The sequence below is a fragment of the Peromyscus californicus genome, unplaced genomic scaffold, assembly GCF_007827085.1.
Source record: "Peromyscus californicus insignis strain IS unplaced genomic scaffold, ASM782708v3 Scaffold_10__1_contigs__length_136768540, whole genome shotgun sequence".
In the NCBI taxonomy this organism is placed as follows: Eukaryota; Metazoa; Chordata; class Mammalia; order Rodentia; family Cricetidae; genus Peromyscus; species Peromyscus californicus.
Genome location: NW_026294391.1, coordinates 36,457,703 through 36,478,379, shown reverse-complemented (window position 1 = coordinate 36,478,379; position 20,677 = coordinate 36,457,703).

Below are 20,677 nucleotides of genomic sequence, written 5' to 3'. Positions count from 1 at the left end.
ATATCAAGCTCTCATCAGCATCTAAATAGTAATTATAAGTGATCATGATTGCACTTGATACATAGAGAATCCTAAACTGATGTTGACCTGCATCTGTGGTGGGAAAAGGTAAGTGTCAGAACTCAAACATTTTTAACACTATTTCATTTCATTTGACCAGGCTCAATTCAAGGACCACACAATTATTTGTCCTTTCTTCATTAGTGCCACTGATTCATGAACAATCCCCTCAAAATGTTAGAATCAGCTAGTCAGTCACATTTATGTCAAAAATACTTTTCAGGCTGAGATGAGAATAATATATTGTACATTTTCTGCACAAAATGAATTTTAACTAAGCATCTGGCCATTCCATTCTATAAGACTGATGACTGCAAATTATTGCCAACCATTACAAAATTATTACAAATGAAAAACTATACACTTTTGTTCTCATTGGAATTGAAATTGAAATTAAGTACACTTTGGTATGAATATTTTAATGAATGTTTTAATCACTGCCATTCTCATCTTTAGGACTTCAGCTAACCAGAATACACTCACTAAATTCTTTAATAAATGTCTTTCTATAATCAGAATATACTCATTAAACTATGTTATTAAATGTCTTTTTAAACACTTGAATATTTTATCCCTTTCAAAGACTGATTTTATTTTTATTTATGTGTACATGTGCACCTGTATTTTTATGCATGTGACCAGGGTGGTTTCAGCGTCCAGAGGAACATTTTGTCTCCCCCAAAGCTGGAGTTACACATGATTGTGTACTATTAGATGTGAGTGCTGGGATCAGAGTCGAGGGCTTTTGGAAGAGCAGCAAGCTCCCTTAACTGCTGACCATCTCTCTTGCCCCCAAATTCTTATTTTTCACTGACAAACTTGATTATTTACTAACTAGTCAAAATAATATTTATAATGTAAATGATATTTAAAGTATTCTACATAAAAGATATTCTCAGTTGTTTACATGTAAATATCTTACAATGAGATATTAGGGTTGTTTTTTGTTTTTTGTTTGTTTGTGTTTTTTTTGCAATTTAATGTGACATATGTGATGAGATCATGCGACTTCTTCAAAGACCCAGTGGCAGGTGTAAGACCTGATGGGGAACTGGGAGAAGAAATTCTTCCAGGCTCAGGAAGTTATAGGATGATGCCAGCACCAAGGAACTAACATTTTCCAGAAAGGTCACATACTCACAGGTAAAACCAAAATCATTTGATAACATTTTTTTCCCTTTGATTTCAAACTTTTCACATTCTTCATCCACCCTAAAAGACAAAGGAACAAATGGCATGTATCTCTCATTGTGGTCCTGTGTGACCTGAATAATGCAATGACAGGCATCTTCACTTTCAGATCATGGGACACTGGCCATAGAAACCAGGAAGATTGACTTGGTCACTGAGGATGGATCATCTCCAACCGGTTCAGGAAAAGACACTGAATCATTCGTGTGTGTGTGTGTGTGTGTGTGTGTGTGTGTGTGTGTGTGTGTGTGTGTGTATGTTTGTCTTTTTGTCTTGTTTGTTTGTTATATTTGAGACAGGGTTTCTCTGTGTAGCCCTGGCTGTCCTGGAACTCACTCTGTAGACTAGGTTGGCCTTTAGCTCAGAGATTCGCTTGCCTCTGCCTCCCAAGTGTTGGGTTTAAAGGCTTATGCCACCACTGCCCAACTGAATTCATCATTGTTTAATGCATACTTTGACGTCTATTAATTCAACTTGCATTTACTCAGCAAAAAAATTTATACAGACATCAGTGATTACAGGCACAGATGTACATACAATCCTGACGAGGAGCCGGGCGGTGGTGGCGCACGCCTTTAATCCCAGCACTCGGGAGGCAGAGCCAGGCGGATCTCTGTGAGTTCGAGGCCAGCCTGGGCTACCAAGTGAGTCCCAGGAAAGGCGCAAAGCTACACAGAGAAACCCTGTCTCGAAAAACCAAAAAAAAAAAAAAAAACAATCCTGACGAGGGATGTCCAAAGAGACATAATTGTATTCGCTTATCAGATAGGAATCTGAGGAATACAAAACTATCACTGATCTCTGAAACTTACAATTCAAATGTGTCTTTATTGTTACTGGGCAATAATGGTATATTTTAAGCCATTTTTCTATTCAGATTTTTTTTTTTGCATTGGTTTCACTTATTCTTTTTTTTTCTTTTTTTTTAATTTATTTTAATTTATTTTGCAATACAATTCAGTTCTACATATCAGCCACGGATTCCCTTGTTCTCCCCCTCCCGTCCCCCTCACCTTCCCCCCAAACCCCCCCCATTCCCATCTCCTCCAGGGCAAAGCCTTCCCCACAGACTGAGGTCAACCTGGTAGACTCAATCCAGGTAGGTCTAGTCCCCTCCTCCCAGGCCGAGCCAAACAATCCTGCATAGGCCCCAGGATTCAAACAGCCAACTCATGCAATGAGCACAAGATCTGGTCCCACTGCCTGGATGCCTCCCAAACAGATCAAGCCAATCAACTGTCTCACCCATTCGGAGGGCCTGATCCAGTGGGGACCCCTCAGCCATTGGTTCATAGTTCATGTGTTTCCATTCATTTGGCTATTTGTCCCTGTGATTTATCCAACCTTGGTCTCAACAACTCTCGCTCATATAAACCCTCCTCATTCTCACTAATTGGACTCCCAGAGATCCACCCGGGGCCTAGTCATGGATCTCTGCATCCAGATCCCTCAGTAGTTGGATGAGGTTTCTAGCACAACAATTAGGGTGTTTGGCCATCCCATCACCAGAGTAGGTCAGTTCGGGCTGTCTCTCGACCATTGCCAGCAGTCTGTTGTGGGGGTATCTTTGTGGATTTCTGTGGGCCTCTCTAGCACTTTGCTTCTTCCTATTCTCATGTGGTCTTCATTTACCATGGTCTCCTATTCCTTGTTCTCCCTCTCTGTTGTTGATCCAGCTGGGATCTCCCGCTCCCCCAAGCTCTCTTTCCCTCAACCCTCGCCTTTCATTACCCCCACTCATGTCCAGGCTGTTCATGTAGATCTCATTCCATTTCTCTGTCATTGGGCGATCCCTGTGTCTTTCTTGGGGTCCTGTTTTCCAGGTAGCCTCCCTGGTGATGTGAGTAGCAGACAAGTCATCCTTGTTTCATGTCTAGTATCCTGCTATGAGTGAGTACATACCATGTTTGTCTTTCTGAGTCTGGGTTACCTCACTCAGGATGATTTTTTCTAGATCCATCCATTTGTCTGCAAACCTCATGATGCCATTGTTTTTCTCTGCTGAGAAAAATGTGTATATGTACCACATTTTGTTTATCCATTCTTCAGTTGAAGGGCATCTGGGTTGTTTCCATGTTCTGGCTATTACAAACAATGCTGATATGAACATAGCTGAACAAGTGCTCTTATGGTGTGGTTGAGCATTTCTTGGGTTTATGCCCAAGAGTGGTATAGCTGGATCTTGGGGGAGATTGATTCTCAATTTTCTAAGAAAGCGCCATATTGATTTCCAAAGTGGTTGTACAAGCTTGCATTCCCACCAGCAGTGGAGGAGAGTTCCCCTAGCTCCACATCCTCTCCAGCATAAGGTGTCTTCAGTGTTTTTGATCTTAGCCATTCTGACAGGCGTAAGGTGGTATCTCAGAGTTGTTTTGATTTGCATTTCCCTGATGATTAGGGATGTTGAGCAATTCCTTAAATGTCTTTCGGCCATTTGAGTTTCCTCTGTTGAGAAATCTCTGTTTAGTTCTATAGCCCATTTCTTAATTGGACTGTTGGGCATTTTGATGTCTAATTTCTTGAATTCCTTATATATTCTGGATATCAGTCCTCTGTCAGATGTGGGGTTGGTGAAGATCTTTTCCCATTCTGTAGGCTGTCGCTTTGCCTTGTTGACCGTATCCTTTGCTCTACAAAAGCTTCTCAGTTTCAAGAGGTCCCATTGATTGATTGTTTCTCTCAGAGTCTGTGCTACTGGTGTTCTATTTAGGAAGTAGTCTCCTATGCCAATGCGTTCAAGACTACTTCCTACTTTCTCATCTAGCAGGTTCAGAGTAGCTGGATTTATGTTGAGGTCCTGGATCCACTTGGACTTAAGTTTTGTGCACGGTGATAGATATGGATCTATTTGCAGCCTTCTACATGTTGATATCCAGTTTTGCCAGCACCATTTGTTAAAGATGCTTTCTTTTTTCCATTGTGCACTTTTGGCTTCTTTGTCAAAAATTATATGTTCATAGGTGTGCGGATTAATGTCAGGGTCATCAATTCGATTCCATTGGTCCACATGTCGGTTTTTATGCCAGTACCAAGCTGTTTTTATTACTGTAGCTCTATAGTAGAGCTTGAAGTCAGGGATCGTGATGCCTCCAGAAGTTGTGTTATTGTACAGGATTCCTTTGGCTATCCTGGGTTTTTTGTTTTTCCATATGAAGTTGAGTATTATTCTTTCCAGGTCTGTGAAGAATTGTGTTGGTATTTTGATGGGGATTGCATTGAATCTGTAGATTGCTTTTGGTAAGATTGCCATTTTTACTATGTTAGTCCTGCCTATCCATGAGCATGGGAGATCTTTCCATTTTCTGACATCTTCTTCAATTTCTTTTTTCAGGAACTTAAAGTTCTTGTCATATAGGTCCTTCATTTGCTTGGTTAGTGTTACCCCAAGGTATTTTATGTCATTTGTGGCTATAGTAAAGGGTGATGTAGCTCTGATTTCCTTCTCCGCTTCTTTGTCCATTGTATATAGGAGGGCTACTGATTTTTTTGAGTTGATCTTGTATCCTGCTATGTTGCTGAAGGTGTTTATAAGCTGTATCAGTTCCTTGGTGGAATCTTTGGGGTCGCTCAAGTATACTATCATGTCATCTGCAAATAGGGAAAGCTTGACTTCTTCCTTTCCAATTTGTATCCCCTTAATCTCCTTATGTTGTCTTATTGCTCTGACTAGAACTTCAAGTACTATATTGAATAAGTATGGGGAGAGTGGACAGCCTTGCCTCGTTCCTGATTTTAGTGGAATTGCTTTGAGTTTCTCTCCATTTAATTTGATGTTGGCTGTTGGCTTGCTGTAAATTGCCTTTATTATGTTTAGGTATGTTCCCTGTATTCCTGATCGCTCCAATACCTTTATCATGAAGGGGTGTTGGATTTTGTCAAATGCCTTTTCTGCATCCAGTGAGATGATCATATGGTTTTTTTCTTTGAGTTTGTTTATATGGTGTATTACATTGACAGACTTTCGTATGTTGAACCACCCTTGCATCCCTGGAATGAATCCTACTTGATCATGGTGGATAATTGTTTTGATGTGTTCTTGGAGTCTGTTTGCCAGTATTTTATTGAGTATTTTTGCATCAATGTTCATGAGGGAGATCGGTCTGTAGTTCTGTTTCTTTGTTGTATCCTTGTTTGGTTTAGGAATTAGGGTAATTGTAGCCTCGTAGAAGGAGTTTGGTAATGTTCCTTCTGTTTCTATTGTGTGGAACAATTTAGAGAGTATTGGTATTAACTCTTCTTTGAAGATCTGGTAGAATTCTGTGCTGAAACCATCTGGTCCTGGGCTTTTTTTGGTTGGGAGACTTTTAATGACTGTTTCTATTTCATTAGGGGTTATTGGACTACTTAAATAGTTTATCTGGTCTTGATTTAACTTAGGTATGTGGTACCTATCCAGAAAGTTATCCATTTCTTTTAAGTTTTCCAGTTTTGTCGAATAGAGGTTTTTGAAGTATGACCTGATGATTCTCTGGATTTCCTCAATGTCTGTTGTTATGTCCCCCTTTTCATTTCTGATTTTGTTGATTTGGATGCTCTCTCTCTGACTTTTGGTTAGTTTGGATAAGGGCTTGTCTATCTTGTTGATTTTCTCAAAGAACCAACTCTTTGTTTCATTAATTTTTTGTATTGTTCTCTTTGTTTCTATTTTATTGATTTCAGCTCTCACTTTGATAATTTCCTGGCGTCTATTTTTCCTGGGAGACTGTGCTTCTTCTTGTTCTAGAGCTTTCAGGTATGCTGTTAAGTCTCTAGTGTGAGATTTCTCCAACTTATTTATGTGGGCATTTAGTGCTATGAATTTCCCTCTTAGTACTGCTTTCATAGTGTCCCATAAATTTGGATATGTGGTGTCTTCATTTTCATTGATCTCTAGGAAGTCTTTAATTTCTTTCTTTATTTCTTCCTTAACCCATTGGTGATTCAGTTGGGTATTATTCAGTTTCCATGAGATTGCAGGTTTTCTGTAGTTTTTGTTGTTGTTGAAATCCAACTTTAGACCATGGTGGTCTGATAGAACACAGGAGGTTATTCCAATTGTTTTGTATCTGTTTAGATTTGTTTTGTGGCCAAGTATGTGGTCAATTTTAGAGAAGGTTCCATGGGGTGCTGAGAAGAAGGTATATTCTTTTTTGTTAGGATGGAATGTTCTGTAGATATCGATTAAGTCCATTTGAGTCATGACATCAGTTAAGTCCTTTATTTCTCTGTTAAGTTTCAATTTTGGAGATCTGTCCAGTGGTGAAAGTGGGGTGTTGAGGTCTCCCACTATTAATGTGTGGGGTTTTATATGTGATTTAAGCTTTAGTTCTTTTACATATGTGGGTGCCCTTGTGTTTGGGGCATAAATATTCAGAATTGAGACTTCATCTTGGTGGATCTTTCCTGTGATGAGTATGTAATGCCCTTCTTGATCTCTTTTGATTGACTTTAGTTTGAAGTCTATTTTGCTGGATATCAGGATGGCTACACCCGCGTGTTTCTTAAGACCGTTTGATTGGAAAGTCTTTTCCCAGCCTTTTATTTTTAGGTAGTGTCTATCTTTGAATTTGAAATGTGTTTCTTGTATGCAGCAGAAAGATGGGTCCTGTTTTCGTATCCATTCTGTAAGCCTATGTCTTTTTATAGGTGAATTAAGTCCATTGATATTGAGGGAAATTAATGACCAGTGATTGTTCATTCCTGTTATTTTTTGGTGGTGATGTGTGGGTACTTCTATACGTTGGGGTTTACTGCTGTGGCTTTATCTGTTGCCTGTGTTTTCGAGGGTGTATCTGACTTCCTTAGGTTGGAATTTTCATTCTAGTGCTTTCTGTAGGGCTGGGTTTGTGGATAAGTATTGTTTAAATCTGGCTTTGTCATGGAATGTCTTGTTCACTCCATCTATGGTGATTGAAAGTTTTGCTGGGTATATTAGTCTAGGCTGACATCCATGGTCTCTTAGTGTCTGCATTACATCTGTCCAGGTTCTTCTGACTTTCAAAGTCTCCATTGAGAAATCGGGTGTTATTCTGATGGGTTTGCCTTTATATGTCACTTGGCCTTTTTCCTTTGCTGCTTTTAATATTCTTTCTTTATTCTGTACGTTTAGTTGTTTAACTATTATGTGGCGAGGGGACTTTTTTTGGGGGTCTAGTCTGTTTGGTGTTCTATAAGCTTCTTGTATCTTCATAGGCATTTCCTTCTTTAGGTTGGGAAAGTTTTCTTCTATGATCTTGTTGAATATATTTTCTGTGCCCTTGAGTTGGTATTCTTCTCCTTCTTCGACCCCTATTATTCTTAGGTTTGGTCTTTTCATGGTGTCCCAAATTTCTTGGACATTTTGGTTCATGACTTTGTTGGCTTTAGTGTTTTCTTTGACTGATGAATGTATTTCTTCTACTGTATCTTCAACGCTAGAGATCCTCTCTTCCATCTCTTGCATTCTGTTGATTATACTTGCATCTGAAGTTCCCAATCGTTTTCTCAGATTTTCTATTTCCAGCATTCCCTCTGTTTGTGTCTTCTTCATTTTTTCTATTTCCCTTTTCAGGTCTTGGACTGTTTCCTTCATTTGTTTCATTGATTTTTCTTGATTTTCTCTCAGTATTTTATTGTTTTCTTCCAGGACTTTATTGATTTCTTCTAATTTGTTTGCCCATTCCTCTAGTTGTTTACAGCGATCTTCCCTTTTTTTTGTCTTTTCCTCTACACAAGCCTCTAGCTTCTTCATGATGTCATTCATAAGGCTGTTTTCTTCTGCTTCTTCCAATTTCTGATGTTCAGGTCTAGGTGTTGGAGGAGGGCTAGGGCCTGGTGATGCTGTATTGCTATTCATTTTGTTGTATATATTTCTGCCTTGACGTCTGCCCATCTCCTTGTGGTTCGTTCTTGGCCTTATCCACACACTTGGTTCAGACAGACCAGTGTTCCAAAAGGGAAGTCAGTGTTCCAAAAGGGAAGTCCGGAGCAAGATGGGAGCTGGGGACCGGCCTCTAAGTCTCAGGAAGAGGCTTGGGGCTCAGGCGGATGGGCGTGGGGGCAGGCCGTGGAGACTGCAGGGTCTGCCAGGGATCTTGGAGAAGGGGATCCTTCCCGGTGGGGCTAGCAGGGAACCTGCCCGGTGGCCAGAACCTGGGGCCAAGTTGGGCAGGTCTTCCCTGGAGTGGCTGGTGCCCAGGAATGGGGTCCGGGGCAAGGTAGGGCACTCACCAGTGTTGCAAAAGGGAAGTCCAGAGCCCTATTCAGATTTTTGTAGCTGGATTTTTCTTCAGTCCCGCTCGGGCCCACGCAGTTCTGCAGCCCACTTATAAAATAATCACTCAGAAACTCATATTAATTAAAATTGCTTGGCCATTAGCTCAGGCTAACTATTGACTAGCTCTTACATCTTAAATTAACCCATTTCTATTAATCTATAAGATGCCACATGGCTTGTGGCTGACCGGTACTTTTATATCTCGCTTCTTCTGTGTCTTGCTGGCGACTCCTGACTCAGCCTTCCTGTCCCCAGAATTCTCTTCTCTGCTTGTCCTGCCCCTTCTTCCTGCCTGGCTACTGGCCAATCAGCATTTTATTTATCAATCAATCAATCAATCAATCAATCAGAGCAACACATTCATAGCATCCCCAGCAGATTTTTAGTATTGCCATCTTAAATAATGAACACCTTGCAAGAAGCAAGGGATGGACTATTAAGACCTCCATCTAGATTCTAATTATATTTGTAAAATGGAAAACTTACTCATTTTTATAAGTATTATTCAATGGCTAATATTTCCAGAAAATTCTTCCTGGTGTGCAATCTCTAATTTCCTATTATCTGAGAACAAAGAAATGTGACTATTGCTTCCCTAGGATTGAACTGTCAATCACTCCAGCTAGGAGTAGGCCCTTGTGAGATACTTCTCCACCAGATCTGAAATGTTGACTGTCTTGGTCATGTGCTGCTTAATGTTGACTGTCTTGGTCATGTGCTGCTTAATGATGTAAACGGTATTTTTCTTTCTGAAGTACTTCCCACTTCCGTGACTGGAATTCATCATTAATTATATTTGAAAGTAATTTCCAGACCCTTGATGTAACTAAAACCCATCTTTTTGAAAAATTGAAAGTGGATTTTTTTCGTACACTTTGCTCTGATTAGTTCCCCACCTCACAGCAACTGCTTCCAGATCCTCCCAATCTCCCCATCTCCCCAAATCCACACCCTTTTTTTATCTCTCCTATTAGAAGATGAACAGGCATATTTCAAAAGGAAGAAAAAATAATTAAATGAAACAAACCAAGATAGAACAAAACAAACAAATAGAAAACAGAAAAGAGCCAAAAAAAGCACAAAAAACACATATAGATGCAGACACGCACACTTTCACACACACGGAAATCCCATAAAACACAAACCTTAAGCAACCACTATTATATACAATACAAATATAATTAAAGTATAAGATCTATGACATATAAATATAGTTATTGTTATATAGTGACATACATATATCATCATAAAATAACAGTGCTTTAAAATAATTTTAAAAATACTTTACCCACTGAGCAATCTTTCTAGCCTCATATAGTTATTTTATTATAATTGCAGTATATTTAATGTAGTATACAGTATAATATATGATATAACTAATGTGAAATATATGACACAATAAGGAACAATATTGTAGGAATGTACATTATTTAGATGTGTTTTTAATACACATGTAATGTGTAGCATCATAATTCATATCGCAATCACATATACTACAATGGATATATAATATGACATACCTTCTATCCAGTATAAGGAATATCACTTGCAATTATAAGATGCATGCTGTTTTAAATAATTTAAATGTATATGCAACATACACACATCCATTTTAAATATTCATATTACATTATATTTTATTTAGAATGTGGAACAATATCTTATATTTATGTATTGTGGTAAGTGGCAATGTCATCCACCTGTAAGGCAAGTGTCTGACCCTTTAGATGGCAGCAAGTTTAGTTTACTAGCCTTAGAACGTCACAATGATCCCCCTGTGGCATCCCTCAATACATCATCGGTGATCATGTCGATCTCTGTGACTACTATGGCAATGGTGTGCCAACCACCTGAGATCTGAGAATGAAGACACTGTTAGGAAAATCAGCGGCTCTTCTCTCATCTCCAACAGATACTTTAGCTCGAGTGGGGGAAAAGTCTGATTTTATAGAGCAGTGCAAAATTCTGTTCCTTAAAATTTATGTTCCTCTTTTTTATGTTGTTAGAGAAAGAACACGAATTAGGGTGAGTAGGGAGGTGGGGAAATAACTGAGAGGAGTTGGCGGAAGGGGATATATACAAATAATTATATTGTAGGATAACTTTAAATTTTAATAAATGCAATCGAAAATATCCTATTTACTATATATTGCAATTTATAGTAAGTAGTAAAATTTCTAAATATATGGTAAAGTTTCTATTGCCTAGAGTGTGCAAACAAAGTGATATAATTACCCAAATCCACCTCTAAACCATGATGGTGAAAGATTTTTAACATATTGAGCCAACAAATATCATGGAAAACTGAAGATTTCATTTGATCTCTGGTTCTTCTCACTTAGAGTCTGATCTTAATGGAAATGAGAAAATACAGAACTGACAGAAAGAAATTTTTTTTCAATGCAGACATATGGGTATGGACCAACGTTTTTACAGAAACCAACATATCCATGTAAGTATGTGTGAGAAAAACAGGGAGAAACAGACATAGGTGGTGAGGTTCCCACATATTATAATATCATAATTATATATGTGTGTTATTAATATGATGACATGTAATATGTACATCATATTTTATGTTGCAATTATATGTACAACAATGGGCACATAATATGATAAGCGTTCATATTTAATATTGTTTGTAATTACACTCTTCATGATATTTTATATAATTTATAAGTATATATGTAAAAGAAATGTCTAAAATTATTAATGAAATATTACATCATATAAAAAGTAAATATTAAATTATATTTTATTTAGAATGTTGCATATGGGAGATATGGGGGATTTGAAGGGAAGTAAGGGAAGGTATAAAAGATACAATTATGTTGTAATCTCAGACAATAAAAGTGGTAAAAGCAAGCAAACAACACTGTATCAACACAGGAAACTTAAAGAATAGCTACCAATATGCCTATTCCCCTATAGCTTGTCTTTGAAAAGTACACATTACTGCCAATATTTTTATAAAGCTGCTTTAGCTTTTACCAACGTATGGGTCAGTATGGGAAGTAGACAATCCTGAGGTTATAAGCACATGTAGCATGTGTCTCAAATACTGCACTTTCCACAACAAAAAAGTCCTAAGGAAGGATAAAGGGAGGCATGGACCCTTAGAAGACACTAGATATAAGTGTGGCTAGGTGTCCCTGGATCATCAAAGGATGCAGAAAATTATTATCTGCAATATTCTCAGCCTCGCTCAGACCGTGGGTCAGAACATATGTGTGGAACCCTCGGCAGGACAGGGTTTCAAACACTGTAAAATAGGCAAGTGTGTACCAAGAAATTCAATTGACAAAGTCCTCATGCAGTTTGGTATCACATCCTGACAAACCTACCCGGTGGACATTTCCAGAATATTCACCTCCCCCTATCCCCATATTTTTTTTAAGAACTATACATCATATTTCCATATAACCTGCTGGATAAGCCCACCTCACCATGAGTGATGGACCACAAAAGCTGGAAAGCTGGAGCACACAGCACAAGTAGGAGGCAGCTTGGCGGGTTGCAGAGTGTCTGTTCCAGGAAGCTCTGCTGGTCTGCTGCCAGTGTCCCTCAGAAGTTCTTACTGCTTGTATGTGCTTGAGCACGGAGTGTCTGGTGAATCTGGTCAATTTCAGGGACTTCTTCAAGAGAGTCCTTTGCTTCCTGAGTTCAGCAGCCCCCCTGCAGGATGGAATATTTTCACCTCTTCTTAGAACATCCTGCATTTTAATGAGCTTTCCTCATAGATGGGATGTTTGATCTTGAAGGAAATTGCATTTCACCCCTTCCTCCAAGCTTTGAACTTTCTCAGTGCCCTCTTTAATAATGGCCCCTGAGCTTTGAGGGGGTGACAAAATCTTCTGACTTGAATGTCTAACTCCAGAGCAGTCATGAACCCTTGTGTTGTTATGTTTATCCCCGTTTCTCCATGTGTGGGTGGTGGTGAGTCTTGCTGGTGATTCTTTTGTCATGAAAGACAAGTGAGAAGAAAAAAGTCTATCCAAAAGAACACCACCAGCAGTAAAAACCCATGGTTGTGAACACACACACATTCAGAAGCACCTTCGCCAACATATCCAAGCATTAACCAGTGTTTCTCCACTGAGAAGTTCATGACGGCAGATTTTGTCTAAGTTCCCAGTACCTGAAGAGAAGTCCCCTCTGTGGAGCAGGCCTTAACTCCAATCAGAAGGTGAACTCAGTTTGTAACCATGCTTTCCATTACTGCATTAGCTGGCACATGTCTGGCACTTCTGTCATACAGCTTGTAGAATCCTCTGGTGAGTAGGACTTTGAGCCACAATCCCCCCACCCCAGCCCCAAGAAATCAGAGTAACACGTTGTGGCACTTACCAGACTTTGCCCACAGGAAGGGACACTGAGTCCTAGCCTTATTTCTCCAAATCCTGCCATCAAAGAATGAGATATACAGCAACAGGGCCTACCTACCAGGTTTAGAAGGCAACCAACAGTAGTGACAATAGCCTTTTTGTTTGGGGGAGGTGACCCATCCCTAGCAAGGGATACATTGCTGGCCTGAAACCTGCTATGTAGATCAGATTAGTCTCAGACTCATAGAAATCCCCCTGCCTCTGCATCATCCTCTGGAATAGACTTCACTTTACCCATGTTTGGAGAAATTCTCTGAGGCTGGATTAAATAACAGTAGACTTTTTCAATTTTTGAGAATTCATAGCAGTACTGTATTATGATCGGTTATTGATCTCAGGTACTAAAATATGACCATATCCACCTCCTGTCTAACTCCTTACATGTCTCTCGCACCATGCCCTCTCCCAGCTTCATGTCATTTTTCCTTGTTAACCCATTAAGTCCCGTTACACTGTCCTCATGTGCACAGGTGTGGGCTATTCCATGGAGCATGGGAAACCTACTACTGATACCCTTTCATAAATGAATGCTTTTCCCTTCCTAAGCAATTACCAACTGCACATAGGTCCCCAGTGAGTCGTTGGGCCTGGAGATCATCCTTCATCTATGGTGAAATTTTGACAGAGTTGGTATTATGTAGGCCTTGGACAGACCAGCTTCCCTGGGTATATTATTGTGATAGTCCTGTCAGGCCCACAAGACTGAATTTTACAACACTCTTACCTCTTCTTTGGATTATACGTTCTCCCCAACCATCCTTCTGCAATGTTGCCTGAACCTTGGTCATGGTGGGGATAATACAGATGTGCCATTTAGGATTGGGCACTCAATCTCTTATTCTTAGCACCTGGACGGATTGTGTATCACTCCATTGACTACTACTATCCACTGAAAACAAAAACTTCTCTTCCAAGGTTGATAGCAGCCCACACCTATGGTCTGGATGTTTGATTGAGAATAGTGCCGACAAGCTGTTATTTTTGAGTATTTGGCACCCAATTGTTGCAACTGTCTAGAAAAGAATAGGAGATACTGCCTTTTGAAGGAAGTGGTGTGTAGAGGGGAGACATGCTTTGGGGTTTAGAAAGCTCATACCATTCTCAGTTCTCTCTGCCTCCTACTTTTGGGTCAAGAGGTAAGCTCTCCACTATTTTCTTGCCACCTTGTCTTTGGTCCACAATTATAGAGTCCAACCCTCTGGAAACTTAAGTCCAACTTCAGCGCTTTCTTATACCAATTGCCTTGGACATGGTGCCTTATCACAGCAATAGAAAAGAAACTAAGACTGATGGGTATAAAAATAAATATTTAGAAGGTAATTTGATAACATAACCATTTTGTAATATGACATTTACTAGAGTACCAATGACCTCCTCAGCCAGTGGGTGCCTACCAGGATTATAGTACTAGGCATGAAATCCCCTCCCATGGTGCAGTCTTCAAATCTAATAAAAAAGAAGTTAGTTACGCCATAATACTCATACCATTACTGAACCAGTACACAAAGCTTGTCTGACATTGTTAAAGCAGAGTCCTCCTTGTTGTTCGTGTCATGTTTCACACTCCATTAATCTGAACTTAAAGCCTCCAGGTGATGCCCTGCCCCCATCTGACAGAAGGATGTCTCGGATTATAGAAGCACTCTCCCACACAAAGGTTTTTACATGACTCTGGGGGACCAAACTCAGGTTGTGGGGCTTGCACTGTGGTGCTTTTACCTGCTGAGCCATCTCACCAGCCCAAGAGTATTTGTGAATCAGAATGTGGAAGTGGCTGCAGCACACTGGAGGATAAAGGAGAAATGCTTTGGTTTAAGAGAGGGAAGTCTTTGTTACCAATACTATCAGTGAGTTCGCCTAATAATTCCTCGTCATCGAGTTCATTGGAACATGCATCCTCTTCATCCTCATCTCTTGGTTTAGCGGGCTCGCTTTTGACAGGGCACTCCCCATTCGGGTGTAAGAAGGTGTTTCCTTTTGGCCTTTCACAGTAGTGCTCTTGATCTCTACTCTCTGACATCTTGCTAGATTCAGATGATGAGTGGCTGAGGGAGACGGAGGTCATTGGGGTGTTCATTACTAAGCTAGACAGATCTCCCAGATTATAATTCCTCACAGTCAGTAGGAATGCAGATCTGTAGCATCTGTATTATATGAAGAATCACAACCTGTCTGCACATGCCTGATCGACTGTCAGTATTGCTTCCTTCCCGGAAGGGGATTGATTTTCCAGCACATTGGACAACAACATGAAACAATCAGCACTTAAGATTTGGTCTGAAATTTTCTGGATATGTCTGTGTCAGAAAAAAATGAAAGTTGGAAGCAGGCTTGAAAAACATTCAATTGATATTTCAGTCAGTGTTCTATTGCTGTGAAGAGAAACCATCGTGACCACAGCAACTCTTATAAAAGAAAACATTTGACTGGGGTGGCTTACAGTGTCAGGGGCTTTAGTTCATTGTCCTCATGGAGGGAAGCATGGCGGCACACAGACAGACATGGTAGCTCAGAGTTCTCCAACCAGTCCTCTGGAGGCAGGAAGAGAGAGACTCTGGGCTTGGCATGGGCTTCTGAGGCCTCAAGCCCACCTCCAGTGGCACACTTCCTCCAAAAGGTCACAATTCCTATCCTTTCAAATAGTGCCACTCCCTGGTGACCAAGCATTGCAATCTGTGTGCTTATGGGGGCCATTCTTTTCTTTTACTTTTTCTTTCTTTCCTTTTTTTTTTTGGTTTTTCAAGACAGGGTTTCTCTGTTTAGCTTTGCGCCTTTCCTGGATCTTGTTCTGTAGACCAGGCTTGCCTGGAATTCACAAAGATCCACCTGCCTCTGCCTCCCAAGTGCTGGGATTAAAGGCATGTGCCACCACTGCCCAGCAAGGGCCATTCTTATTCAAACCACCACAGCTGGAGTCAGGTAACTGTGTGTAGAAACCATTTCTGCATGAACTCTGGACTTTAGATACTTAGGGGAGAGTAGGCACAGTGCTTGTGTTCTTGTTGGTTTTAGTCAGCTTGTTATAAAGCCCAGGCTGGCCGCATATTCACGGTGTTCCTGCTTTAGATTCCCAAGTGCTGAGATCACACACAAACATCAAGTTTATTATGGTTTTACACTGATTTTGTACATGTTTGTATGTATGTGTGTGCTGATGTGTGAGCATATTTGTGTATGCATGATACATTCGAATGGGCGTATGCAGGCCAGAGGACAATCTTGGTGCCATTACTTTTCAAGTGCCATCCACCTTGTCTTTTTGAGACAAGATTTTTCACTGGGACCCACTTTGTTTAGGTTCTCAAGCCAGGGAACCCCAGGGGTCTGCTTGTCTTTGTCTGTCTGGTGACAGGCTTACAGACTTGCACCGCCATGCTCGATCTGTTACTTGGGGGCTGGGGATTAAAGTCATGTCCTTGTGTTTGAGGTAAGAGCTCTTTACCAACTGAGCTATGTTCGCATGCCCACTTTCTTCTCATTTTGACAATCTTCCCCTTGTCTGAGCAATATTCTCTCAAGATATCAATAACTTACCATCTGGTGGTTTGATAACGATTACACCTTGTCACTGGGGGAGATCTGCCCCTGCCTGATGTGAGCCTACATTGGAGTATGGAAATGTGGGGGACAGTATGGGACATCATGGAGTTAATGCTGAAGCAGAACCTTTTACAGACAATTTTAACCAAATAAAAAGTATAGGAGAGATTTCTCTTAGGTCAGCCTTCCTTGGTATGTATTAAAAAAAAAAAGAAAGAAAGAACAAGAAAAGATAACTTCCAACAACTACAGAAACGTCTCTGCAGATTTCTCTGCAGAATATCAGGAGACAGCAAGCCCAAGAGAGAGAGAGCACAAATCTACCAAAACCAGCAACTATCTATCTGATGGAAAAACTTCTGTTTAGGGGACAAATGTTCAAAGCCTTTGAATTATTCAGAGGTACTGCTTGAAGTGGGCATTGTTTAGCTATGTCTAATTATCTTTGCTTCACAGGAACATCAAAATAAAATTTAGGAACATAAAAACACAGGCCTGGAAAGGGTTAGCACCATTAACAATGTGGTTTGAAAGACACCAGCTTGGTAAAAAGTTTTTAAAATAGTGCATATAGAAGTTTTATGATACAAGAGGCATGAATACGTATGAAAGTGCATCACTACATAGAACTAAACAAAAGTCAGATGACACATGTGTACACACATGCATATACATATATGTAAACACATCCTATACACATCACATATACATATACATATACCACACACAAATATGTACACACACCCAGACACACATCATACACATACACACATACACACATGTACACGCGTGCACACACACACACACAGACACACATACACACACACACACACACACACACACACACACACACACACACACAAATTTAGGGTGGTTTTTTGGGACACGGTTTTGTTATGTAGCCCAGACTGACCTTAAATTCATAGTCTTCTACCTCTTCTTTCCATGTGCTGAAATTTCGAGCCTATGGCATCATGTCCAGAGAGACTTTATATTTAAAAGGGGTTTTAGCACACCAGGTGTGGTGGCACATGGCGGCCATTCCTTCATGTGTGTGTCTGTCGGCATCCTAAGAATTTTGCTCAACACTGGCCTCCCTTTGAGGACAATCCATTTCCTCTTAAAATGTAAGCCCGAAATGGGGCTTCAGTTCTCAGGCTAGCACTGAAAACAGCACATAATAATTAAGCATTGCTTCATGTGAGGCTAACAGTGGGAGCTGGGACTTCTTCAGTCCTTTGAAAATGCCTTGTGGTCCATTTAGAACCTAACTACAGAACTCTGCCCCTCGTGGAGGAAGAAATTCCCTACAACATGTATGTGTGGGGCTAGCTCTGTCACACCATGTCGGTTGTTCTGAGCTCAGAGCTCAGAGACACAGACATGCCTGTCCACTGTCCCAGGACACATGAGAGTGGGCACAGCAAGCTTCCCACCTGGGGCAACTCACGGTTACTCTTGTTTTCAAATGAGAAGCACACGGTCAAACAGCCTGGCTTAATTCCCCTAAACGTGTCTGTGCCTGTATCATCTTCTTAGCCTGACAAGGGCAAACATTTGACACAATTGAGCAATCATTAGTTTCCTTTAAAAAGGCAACATCCATCTATCAGCTCACTTGATCCTTCAGCTTTTGGAATTGTTGTGATTGTTGTAATGTGCGTAAAGCAGCGCCCTTTGAAGGCATGTCGGAAAGCTTACATTGACAAGCCATAAATACTGGTGGATGTGTGTTTACCAGTTGAATCAAAACAACAAAACAGAAGACAAAATATTTAGGTTCCTCTGCAGAAACGTAAGATTGCACACTTAGTTAAATGAAGGCAGAGACTTTATAAATAGCTCAAGAAAAAACGCCAAGATAATATTTGCCACCGAGTCTGCACTGGAGAAGTTTCGGGAAGTCAGAACTTCCTTGCAGAATCTAAATCGTACATATGTAAGGCATGGCAAGCAAACAGACAAAAAGAGAGGAGGGTGTGGTGAGAAGGCTCAGCAAATGGAGGTGCTTGCCGCCAAGCCTGACAATCTGAGTTTGATCCTGGGATCCACGTGGTGGAAGGTGAGAACTGCTTGTTATATATATTTGTTTTATATATATATATTTTTAAAGATGTACTACATTGATTGAGCATTCCTCCACTGTAATCCCAGCACCTGGGAAACAGAGGCAGGAGCATCGGAGTTCCAGGTTATCTTTTCTACACTCTGAGTTCAAGGTCATCCTTGTCATTACAGCTAGTTAGAGGCCAGCCTGGTCTACGATGAGGCCCTGTCTCAAAAAACCCAAATCCAAACAATAGCAATTCAGAAAACAAAAACAAGTGCTGTTTCTCCAGAAAGAATCGTGGTTTAATGTGCTGTATGTAACTTTACCATTACTTTCCAAATAGGTTCACAACACTCATCCATTGGGTTGTACCGGGAGGCATGCTCAAGCATCCTCTTCCATTTCGTTGTACCGTGTGACATGGTCAAGTGTCCTGATTAGGATTTCTGATCACCAGGATCCCATCCTCAGGATGGTATTAAGCATGATTAAACATACAACGTGGGTTAAGGAGAGTCTCATGGGACTGTGAACCTATAGTGTGCCTGGGCTGTGATCTCCAGGGCACTGGGCAGGACATTTTTCTCCTTCGGGCTATTGAGTACCATCGGTATACTTGCTAGACTATCGGAAAACTTGCTTTTTTTTTTTGGTGTTCTGTCTGGAAAACAGTGCCCGGAGTTAGTTTGCCCAGAACCCCCAAGCTCCCTGTATTCCACAGCCACAGAAGGTGAATTCCCACCCTCTGAGTACATGAAGACTCCTAGAATGGGCTATGTTACAGCCCTGCCAAGGCCCCCAACTTGCCAGTCCTCAGGGTTTGTGTCAGGAATGCCCACACTCCCATGTGGCCAGGGACAAGTCAAGCAACACAGAGGACCAGAGTGACCCCAACTTGTCATCGAGTATAGGCACCATGAGGATGCTCCAGGGTATGTCCTGGACCAATTTCACTGCCACCTTGCTAAGAATCAGGGGTCTTTGTATCTTGGCACCTCCCCGAGTCTTGCAGGGCCCTCTGTCCTGAGCCAGCCGAGGCTGAAGTTTGGATACTTTGTAGCTATCGTTTGCAGATCTGGGGAGCCAGTGGTCTGAGGGGGCTTTCAGGGAGGAGCTGGAGGAAGAGGATAGGGTGGGGCGTTATTGCGGGGAGGTGCCTCGTGTAGATAGATCCCTGGGTGTTGGTGTCCAGAAAGCCAGGCTGGCTGCTGTGTCCTGACTACTGCGCTCCTCGGCTCCACATTACATGTTTGAAGTCTAGCATTTGCAAGCCTCTTCCTCTGAGGGATCATCGTTTTGGAAAGGTACCCGGCAACATGGTCTGGCCCTCTGGTCCCAGCCTGGGTGGGGTATCAGGGGGAGCTCCTTTCTTCCTCAGACACCGGTGGTCTCATGAGGCATTGACCCTGTCCCTGATACAGCAGGGAGCTGAGGCACTGAACAAAACCGGGTCCTGAGATAGCCTTGTTCCCGGCCTGTGAGAGCCCGAACTTTCTGTTGAGGGCTGATGGGGCACATGGTGTAGACCCCAGTGTGTGAGAGAACCAGCCGGGCTGGGAGAGGCTCCTGGGGGCAACATGCTAGGTTCTGTGCTGGCGGCCTGTTCTCGGCTTCACTTTTGGAGTGTATTCCACAGAAAGGGGATCTCCGTGATTAGGTTTCATGCCTGAAAATCTGCCATCCACATGCTGCACCAATGCCCTAAGGTGGGAACTCTTCACGCCTGTGAATTCGCTTTCTCCCCTTGTAGCTTCCTGCTGTTGTAAGATGTTCTAGGACCCAGCATTTAGTCCTGGAAATCTGTGTCACTAACTGTGAGAAGAACGACTGCCATGGTTAGGTGAATGCCCTGTCACCCACGTGGCAGATGCTGGGGCCTCTGGGAAACTCACAGATGCCACAGCGAAGAGCAAATGGAAATGCAATCATAGCTTCCTTGAAAGCCTGGATCATAGGAAGGGAAAGGAGAAGAAAGGATCAGGCCAGGGGGAAGGGTTACGGCGCAGAGAGGTGAGACTGGGGGGTTGCAGAGTGCCCTCCCTGTTCAGTGGCCTATACACAGCTGCTTCCTTAAGGACGCAGCTATTTGGGGGAATAGGAAGAAGGATGTGTGAGACCACCCTAGCTTTTCTCAGGTGAGTTCCCCTAGCTCGGAAGTGGTATAGCCTGAGGCTCTCATGTCACCTGCCTTCTGGAGTTGGTCTGAAGACTCATGGC